Source organism: Mandrillus leucophaeus, unplaced genomic scaffold (assembly GCF_000951045.1).
Source record: "Mandrillus leucophaeus isolate KB7577 unplaced genomic scaffold, Mleu.le_1.0 Scaffold757, whole genome shotgun sequence".
Classification (NCBI taxonomy): domain Eukaryota; kingdom Metazoa; phylum Chordata; class Mammalia; order Primates; family Cercopithecidae; genus Mandrillus; species Mandrillus leucophaeus.
In genome coordinates, this window is record NW_012108219.1 from 85,946 (window position 1) to 95,902 (window position 9,957).

Below are 9,957 nucleotides of genomic sequence, written 5' to 3' on the forward strand. Positions count from 1 at the left end.
ACTGTTGTGCATCATCGCTCAAATGTCGCCTTTAATCTACAAATCACGGGCTGCTTCCCTATTTTCTAAAACTAGCAAAAGCCTAAGAAATAAAAACAGTCAACCAGCAAATGAGAAACAGTAGCCACAAATCTGAAGAACACTGCCAGAGTCCCTCTCCTGGGCCACTCCCAGGGAAGGAGCATCCTTGGGAACTGCGACTCTGGGCTCTGGAACAGGGTTGGGGGCGGGGCTTCCCTGAGGCCACACCCCTCAGGCTTTGCAGCTGACCCAGGTCGGCAAGCTGCTGCTTCCCCGAGACCAGGCCTGCCCTTGGGCTCTGGTCAGAAGGTAGAAAGGGAACAGCGGCTTCCAGGAGTGGGCACCAGAAACCATCCCTGAGGACTAAGGTCTCAAGGACAATCCACAGTGAGGTTAATCTGCCTGTGGTTAAGAAAGAGAAGCTGGATAATTAAATGTGTAGTCAGTCATAGGCATGGTGTGCTTAGAATTTAAAAGCCTAAAACCTTTTCTCAGAGCTATGAGATTTCATCATTTTGAAGAATCTCATTTCACACAAATTAACAAAGAAACAAAAATTCATACCGGGAATTCAAAGAAGGTGTAGAAATTTTTCAAAATAAAAATAAATAGGAAGAAAAAAAACTAAAGAGGAAGACGAAATATACTCATTCTGTCAGGCCTCTGAGCCCAAGCCAAGCCATCGCATCCCTGTGACTTGCACGTATATGCCCAGATGGCCTGAAGTAACTGAAGAATCACAAAAGAAGTGAAAATGCCCTGCCCCTGCCTTAACTGATGACATTCCACCACAAAAGAAGTGAAAGCGCCCTGCCCCTGCCTTAACTGATGACATTCCACCACAAAAGAAGTGAAAAATGGCCGGTCCTTACCTTAACTGATGACACTACCTTGTGAAATTCCCTTTCCTGGCTCATCCTGGCTCAAAAAGCTCCCCCACTGAGCACCTTGTGACCCCCACTCCTGCCCACCAGAGAACAACCCCCTTCGACTGTAATTTTCCTTTACCTACCCAAATCCTATAAAACGGCCCCACCCTTGTCTCCCTTCGCTGACTCTCTTTTCGGACTCAGCCTGCCTGCACTCAGGTGATTAAAAAGCTTTATTGCTCACACAAAGCCTGTTTGGTGGTCTCTTCACACGGACGCACATGACACATTCCTCATACTGAAATGATGGTTTTTAGAACGAAAATTATAACATAAAGCTTAAGGCTTTGTCTTATTAAAGACAGGCAATCTTAAAAGTAAAATATAAAAACTCCATTTATTGTTATTCTTTACCTTTTTGACAGCAAAATTAGTCATATTTTATTGTATCTTAATAGTAAAAGAAAAATTACCATGCACTACAGTCTACTGTTCCACTATAAATGATGTCTACTAAAATATACATTAGTTTCTAGATGCACTATATTTGGAGTTGTTCAAAATGGTTTTTCTTAAGACTGTAAGTAAGCCTCCTGATCACGAGGTCAGGAGATTGAGACCATCCTGGCGAACACGGTGAAACCCGTCTCTACTAAAAAATACAAAAAACTAGCCAGGCGAGGTGGTGGGTGCCTGTAGTCACAGCTACTCGGGAGGCTGAGGCAGGAGAATGGTGTGAACCCGAGAGGAGGAGCTTGCAGTGAGCTGAGATCCGGCCACTGCATCCCAGCCTGGGTGACAGAGCAAGACTCCGTCTCAAAAAAAAAAAAAAAAAAAAAGCTCAGTGTTTTGCATACTTTTACCATTTAAAAATATTTTTGCTTTAGTGTGAGGATAGTAAGGATGGGCAAAGAGGTGATCAAAATAGCTATAGCTATGACATTTTCGAAAACAAAGTGGGGCTGTATTTCTTTAAAAAGATAAGCCTCTAAAAATGCTTGGCTGAAAAAGTATAGTGTTAAAACAGGCAGTGATATTAATGAGAAAATGAAAGTATGTATCAGGAATAAAGTGATATTGCATAGGAGTATTGTATTTTTATGAATTTTATACCAGTTGTTTACATGTACTATATATGTTAAATTTTTTAAAAAATGAAAAATTAGGGAAGTATTTTTCTTGATTGTTATTTTCATTTCCACCTTGATTGTGATCAAGTTCGGCTTCATTTTGTAGTCAGATAGCCATGAACTGGTTTGAGTCAGATGGCAGTCCTGAGAAGAGAGGGAGGGATCACAACAGTGGGGGTAGTCTCTTTGGTCTTGTTGTTGGTAGTGGTAGGTACTGAGAGTATCCAAACGTTTCCTGTATTTATGGTATAGTCACTTACATTCCTTTTTCCTTTTCATCAAGGGACACAATAATTCATTCAAACTATATATTGGGAATAATTAAAGAGTTGCTAAAAGTTGCTTTAATGTATTTAAAAAATACACTGGTATCAAAATTTTCTAAATTGTAGCTCAATGTTTTACTTGATACAAACATCACTTCTTGGTTCTTTCTCTGTAAGAAAGACATTTCAGCTCTCTTCATTCCTGTGTAATTAATTTCTTAACACAATGGCACCTTGATTCTGACATCTTTGGGGAATGAGGTGTTCTAATACAGTGGTTCTCAAAATTAGCAGGCATCAGCAGCACCTGGAAGGCCTGTAGCTTGCTGGGCCCCATCATAAGGGTGTCTGATTCAGTTGGCCTATGGTGCAGCCCCAGAACTTGGATTTCTTAACAGTTCTCAGGTGGTGTCGATGCTGTTAATCCAGGGACCGTACTTGAGAGCCTCTGCTCTAATCAATGGGAACAGACTGGCTGGATGACTGGCCTCCAGGGGGCGCTCCATGCCTGACAGCAATCCCACCAGAGCTGGTTGATGGACACTCTACCAGGAGCTGAATTTTACCACGTACCGTCTTTGCCTGTCAGGGGGCGCTGCTTCAATGAAACTTGCAAGGAGCAAAGAACAGATTAGGTAATTTTTAATTGGAACACTGATATGAGTTATAGATTATCTACATATTTTGAAGCTGCAAACTGCACCTTGTTTCTTTTCAGTTCAGAGATGAAAAAGGAGTGAAAATCCTTGAAATAGAACTTCGTTTTGTAGGATTACTTTGTCTAGAAGATAATAGATAAATTCAGTGATGTGTGGGAATTGCAAAAATTCATTTTCCACTTTATTACTTTTGTTTTGGCACCAGAAATTCGAATCTTCTTCCTTTGTTAGAGGTCAGCCAATAATCAGCGCTAGGTCACAGATCGCTTGCTTCTCTCTTCTTCCTCCTTTTTCTCCTGCTCCCAACTAGAAGTTTCTAATTTGAATCAATAAAATTGTCCTCAATGAAGAAAAAGAGAAGCTACTTTTAAACTTCGTTACATTCCTGAATTGGTCTTTATTTCACAGCATTGTATCAGGACAAATACATTTTATATTAGAAGTTGAAAAAGATATTAAGGTACAAAAAGGTCTTGAAAACTTCCCTTTTACATTTCCTCCTGTGAGAGAGATTTTAAAATTCTGAATGAACATATAAGAGCTGAAGACTCGATTCAATTGTAGTGTAATTAAGAGATAGTTTTCTTTTTTTGCAAAGAGATTAGGATAACATTGATACTGGCTCCACCTTCAAAGCAATGTTTTCTATAATTTTCTATACTCAATTATCTTTAACCCAAAACTCTAAGTATGCATAGTGTTGTCAAAATGACTTTCAAATAAACGGTAGCACTACATGGTATTCTGTTTCATAGGCAGGTTCTTTTTAATGCAGCATAATACCATTTCATTGATTTTTTAAGTACCTGGTGGGCTTTTTTCCTGTAGGCAAATTTAATATCTTGGCGGGGGGAGTTGACTTTAGCAAACTTCAGCTTGTGTGGTTGTTATGCTGACCCTGACACCCTTAGTCCTTATGCATTTCTGAAAAAATAGAAATGAAAATAAGAAATGACCCATTGCTAAGTAGATTTGGCATCATGTCATGAAAACTGGGACAGAAAGATGCCTGCAGGCCACTTCTGGCTCTGCCCCCTGCTGCTGATATCCTGCTCTTTGGCCAAGCTCCTTAGGTCTTTACTCTGGTATCCTATCTGCTTAGTGACCAGACTTCAGGTTCAGAGGCCTCCCTCTTGCTCTGGAAAATTTTCTTCCCAGAAGAGTACAGTTTGGTAATTCCTCGAGCCCTTTACATGGGTAACGAATTTGACTTTTTTGAACAAAGACTTCTATGGCAGTAATTCTCAAACTTCTCTGCACATTGGAATTACTTGGGGAGCCTCAAAAAACCCTGAAGCTTTTTTCCCACCCCTAGAGATGTGTGGCCTTAGATTTGGAATTTGTTTAAATCCCCAGTGATTCTAGTGCCCTAGGGCTAACATTTTAGAACTTGCCCTCCCTACTTCACCTCTGAATAACAAGGTTTCCACATCTCCACCCAGTCAAAGTAGGAATGGCAAGCGTCTGTCATGTACACTTTATTAATCATGATTATTAATTTCTACATTATTTCTAATCATGGCACCTAGTGTTGAGTAGACTCTTTAGGAAAGAATTCTGTCTTCAGTTATAGATGCCTGCCAATGGCAGGGAGAAGGGGGAGAGTGGCAGTGCAGGTGCCACGTATTTGTAAACCCTGATCAGAGTGTGAAGAAGAAATGGGAATATAGCAGCAAAAAGAAAAAGAATAAAAATCACTTTGAAAATTTAATGTGTGAGGAATCATGTGTCTTCTCTGCAGATGCTTTTTGCCCCTCCTAGAATACACTTTTCTTAGTATGTATTTCAGATGCAACTCAAATGTCACCTCCTCTGTGAAGCCTTCCTGACTGCCTGCCATTGGTTGAGTGCATTGCCTCCCACTGCCCACATGCCCATAACCCCTTTGTACACATTTATCAACATGACTTTCCCCCCACTCTATTGTGTTCTTCATAAAAAGAACATATCTTACTCCATTCTGAATCCACAGTGCCTCCTAGCACAGTTCCTGGAAATTAGTACTGCTTAATGATTTTTTGAAATAAACCACACTTTATTCAACAATAAAGTACATTCCAGATGGCAATAAAAGTTATTTTTAGGACTAAAAGACAGTTTATGTTTTCCAGTCATGGAGAAGAAATAACAAGGAAATGCAGGACATCATCAGATGAGATAAATAGGATAGGGGAAAATATCCTTGTCAAACAGCTAAACAATAATTAACCTCATAACATATCCTTGGTAGGTACTTTCAGACATGGCTAGTGACCGTATGAATTTATTGGAAGGCAATATGATAAAGACATACATATGTCCGGGGTGGGACTCATTGAACTGATTTCAGTGTGTGGCTCAGGATACTATGGTGACGAGCCATTGACACGTTTGCTGCTGAACAGGGAGCAAGGAACTCTGGTAATTTGATCAAAAGTATGGGAAGAGGGATTTCCCAAAGGATGGGAAGGGACTGGTGTGTTATTATTGGGTGTAGATATTAGGCAAAACAGATGACAACAGTTGCACAATTAATATTGTCATAATAGAGACAACCACACTGGAATCCACAATCCATCCTTTACAAACTTAGTGAAATAGGGCATGTTTCTTGAACATCAGTTTCTTGTCTTTTAAAAGAACATGGCTTTTAGGATAGTAATTAGAAACAAGAGTAATAGACAAATGAACAATCACAGCAGGAAATTTTAATATACCTCTCCTTAGAAATTGAGATAATAAGCAAGCAAAAAGATCAGTAAGGAAATGCATGATTTGAGTAATAAAAGCAATTTGACTTAACAGTCATATGTAGAACTGCACCCACAAGTGAAGAATATACATTCTATTCAGGTATATGGGACTTTTCCAAGAACTCACAGTAGAACATGAGCTCCTGGCCAGCCACAGTGGCTCATGCCTCTAATCCTAGCACTTTGGGAGGCAGAGGTAGGCAGATCTCTTGAGCCCAGGAGTCTGAGACCAACCTAGACAACATGACAAAACCCTGTCTCTACAAAAAATTAGCCAGGGTGGTATGTGCCTGTATTCCCAGCTACTTGGGAAGTTGAGGTGAGAGGATCACTTGAGCCCAGGAGGTTGAGGTTGCAATGAGCCATGATTGTACCACTGAACTCTAGCCTGGGCAACAGAGTGGGACCCCTGCCTCCAATAAAACAAAAACTCTTGAACATGAGCTCCAAGAAAGCATGACATTTTGGCCTATTTTGTTTACAGATGTAACCTAAGCATCTAGAATAGCACCTGACACATGTGGGTGCCCAATATTTGTTAAAGGAAAGAATTGATCATACCTGGGGCCAAATGGCAATTCTTAGGGGGGAAAACAACCTTAAGGATTGAAAATCCTTCAGTTGGAAATTAGCACAAATGAAACAGTTTTAAATATTAATTCATAATTTATTATGAAAACTTGAGAGAAATAGAACAATTATACGATACAAATTGCATGTGGAATATGACTAAAGCAGTTCTAGAGATTTTTTTTTTTTGGCCTTTAGTCTAAAATGCATTCATTAAGCCAAAAATCAATAAACATCTATATCAGGAATATAAATAACAGAATAGCTCCTCCACCCCAATTTGAAGGGAATAATGAGCAGAAATTGATGAAACAGAAAACAAATAGATGAACAAAATCAAAGTTGGTGTATTAGTCCTTTTTCACACTGCTGATAAAGACATACTTGAGAAGCACAATTTGCAAAAGAGGTTTAATGGACTTATGTTCCACATGGCTGGGGAGGCCTCACAATCATGGCCGAAGGCAAGGAGGAGCAAGTCACATCTTACATGGATGTCAGCAGACAGAGAGCTTGTTCAGGGAAACTCCCCCTTATAAAACCATCAGATCTCATGAGACTTATTCACTATCACGAGAACAGCATGGAAAAGACCTGCCTCTATGATTCAATTACTGCTCACCAGGGTCCCTCTCACAACACGTGGGAATTCAAGATGAGATTTGGGTGGGGACACAGCCAAACCATATCAGTTGGTTGTTTGAAACCTTAATCAGGAGATAAGAGAAAAGGTATAAAAAATAAGGAATGGCAAACTACAGAAGCTGCAGAGAGTAAACAGGTAATGGGGATATTACAAACAAACTTTGTCAATAAATTTGGACACTTTCACAAAATGTCTAAATTCCTAGAAAAAACAGAGCTGATCCAAGAAGAAATAGAAATTAGAAATAACAGTCATCCCCTGGAAAGAAGTTGGATTAACAACTTTTTAAAATCTTCCCCTGAAGAAAACAACATATCCAGTTTTACAAGCTTTTCCTACTGAACATTCAAGATACTGATTATTCTGGTCTTACACAAACATCCAAAGAATAGCAAATAAACTCAGTTCTTTAGGTGACCACAACATTAATACCAAGAGCTCAGTAGGGTCAATGCAATAAAGGAAAATTGCATGTCTATTGCAATCATTAATAAAAATGTAAACAAGAACCTAGTAATAAATTTAACAAGATATAAAAATATCATTTCTCAAATTGATCTAAAGTTTTAATCAAAATTTCAGTAAGACTTTTTATGGAGCCCAACAAACAATATAAAATTTTTATAGGTAAAGAATAATCAAGATAAGTCAGAAGAACATGAGATAAGGGCATTTTTCCTATAAGATGGCAAGATTTATTACAAGACCTGTAGAAGTATTAGCACAGGAATATTTTAAAAATTGACTAATAAAGGGCCGGGCACGGTGGCTCAAGCCTGTAACCCCAGCACTTTGGGAGGCCGAGACGGGCGGATCACGAGGTCAGGAGATTGAGACCTCACGAGGTCAGGAGATCGAGACCATCCTGGTGAACACGGTGAAACCCCGTCTCTACTAAAAAAATACAAAAAACTAGCCAGGCGAGGTGGCGGGCGCCTGCAGTCCCAGCTACTCAGGAGGCTGAGGCAGGAGAATGGCGTAAACCCGGGAGGCGGAGCTTGCAGTGAGCCGAGATCCGGTCACTGAACTCCAGCCTGGTCGACAGAGCGAGACTCCGTCTCAACAACAACAACAAAATATTGACTAATAGAGCAGAATAGATGGCTTGGGAGCAAGTGTGCATACATTTAATAAATGAGGCTGTGATAATTGATTATCCATATCAAAAACAATGGTATTGAGCCCCTACGTCACATTATACACAAAAATAAAAGTCCCCAGATGAAATTAAACATCCACACATGAAAAGCAATATTGTAAAACTTAGAAGACAATATAGGATAATATCTTTACCTTCTCAAGGAGATTTCCTTAAAGAAAGACTTCCTGAGACCCAAAAAACACTCCCTGTAAAAGATCAATACATTCACTGTTATGGTTAATAACTTCTGTTCACTACAAGATATCAAAAAGAGAATGAGGTAAGTCATGATGTGTTCAAGGTATTTGCAACTTGAGTACCTGACAGAAGATTAGAGAAGAGAACTGCAAACAGTAAGAAAATGCAAAGAATCCTTTAGAAAAACTCCAAAGACACGGACATTTCACCGAAAAAGAAATACAAATAGCTCATAAGGGAAATGCAAAATGAAACAATATTTATAACTCATAACATGGGCAAAATTTTTAAGTATTGAGAAACGTGGAACATCACGAACTCTCCTTTACTCCCAGTGGAGGGTAACTACTTTGGAAATAAATGGCATTACCTAATAAATACAACCCAGCATCTCCACTCCTTAGATACATACCCCAGAAAAATTCCTACATGTATGCATGGAAAGGGATTGGCAGACATGTTTCAGATGTTCACAGCTGCATTGTTCAAAAAAGCAGAAAACCCAGAAATCACTTGAATGTGTGCCTGGAGTAAATAGTAGAAAGGATAAAGACATTGAGTATAATCATCCAGTATGATCCTATCGAATATGTAAAATGGTAAAATGGCGATAGGCAACAACATGGATGACTCAGGAAGATGTTGTTAAGCAAAAATATGTACGTATAATTTGCAGAAGAATACATGTGATGTGAGTCATTTATAGTGTCTTATTTATGAGACCAGCAGTGGCTACATAGGATAATAAAACCACAGACTATTAGATGAAAGTGTTTGCCGACAAAATTGAAGCCAATATCTTCTTTTTTACAAATGAATAAACTGAGGCTCTGGGAGGGGAAGAGATTTTCCCAAGCTCACACTAATATTTAGTAGTAGAGTTGAAATTTAAAAATTGGTCCCTGGGTTCTAACCAAGACACCCCATTCACCATGGGCCTGGGGATATACTGAATCTACCGACACTTAGCTGTGTGAGCCAGCACAGGTCAATTATGTTCTTGAAGTCACATTGCCTCCTGAATGAAATGTGTACGAGAAATAATGAGCAGCATCTCATATGGCTGTTAGGACATTTGCATTGAAGTACTGTATGCAAAAGTTTATAATCCAAGTGTAATGAATCCTGGTTCTTTACATCCTGCCCATGATAGCAGCAGAAGGGGAGTAGGCTGAAATGGTATGGTGTCATCAGCCGAACACACACCCAGGCAGGAAAGCACCATACTCCAATGACAGATAAAGAGCCCAGGACTTCTCTGGGTGTGCTTACGCACAGGAGGGCATATAGGTGTTTCTAGTTAAGTGTGTTATGCCCCTTGACTTTTACTTTTGATACTCATACTGAATTTATTTCTGGTTCCAGATGACTAGACATTCACTTTGCAAATAATTGTTGTGGCTCCATGTTTGCTCCAGACACAGAGCTTTTATTATCACCCAAAGATCCCTATGGGAACCAAAAGAATCGAACTGAACCAAGATTTCTGCCAGAATCAATTTCCTGAAGCCAGGAGGCTTTATCATTCACAGTCTGTGCAAAGGATTTTTTTTTTTTTTTAAAGAAAAACGGACTCCTTTATTTATTTCTCCCTTTACTCCGCCTCTCCTTGCCCCTTATTTTGCCCTGACTTTGGGATCTCACCCTGCATGGAAAGGGATTGGCAAGCAGATTCCTACTTTTGGGGGCACTATGTGACACCATCTGTCAGCTCTGACTCAGGAC

At 39.6% G+C, this 9,957-nt stretch overlaps 1 protein-coding gene across 1 annotated transcript in view; it reads left to right on the forward strand.

The window, feature by feature from the left end:
• Nucleotides 1–9,829, forward strand: part of LOC105529238 (probable C-mannosyltransferase DPY19L1) — a 23,856-nt gene extending 14,027 nt beyond the window's left edge. The window contains exon 6 of the mRNA XM_011966335.1: nucleotides 9,598–9,829. The gene's annotated coding sequence lies outside the window, so the exon portion shown is untranslated. The remainder of the gene's footprint in view (nucleotides 1–9,597) is intronic.
• Nucleotides 9,830–9,957: the final 128 nt, after the last annotated feature.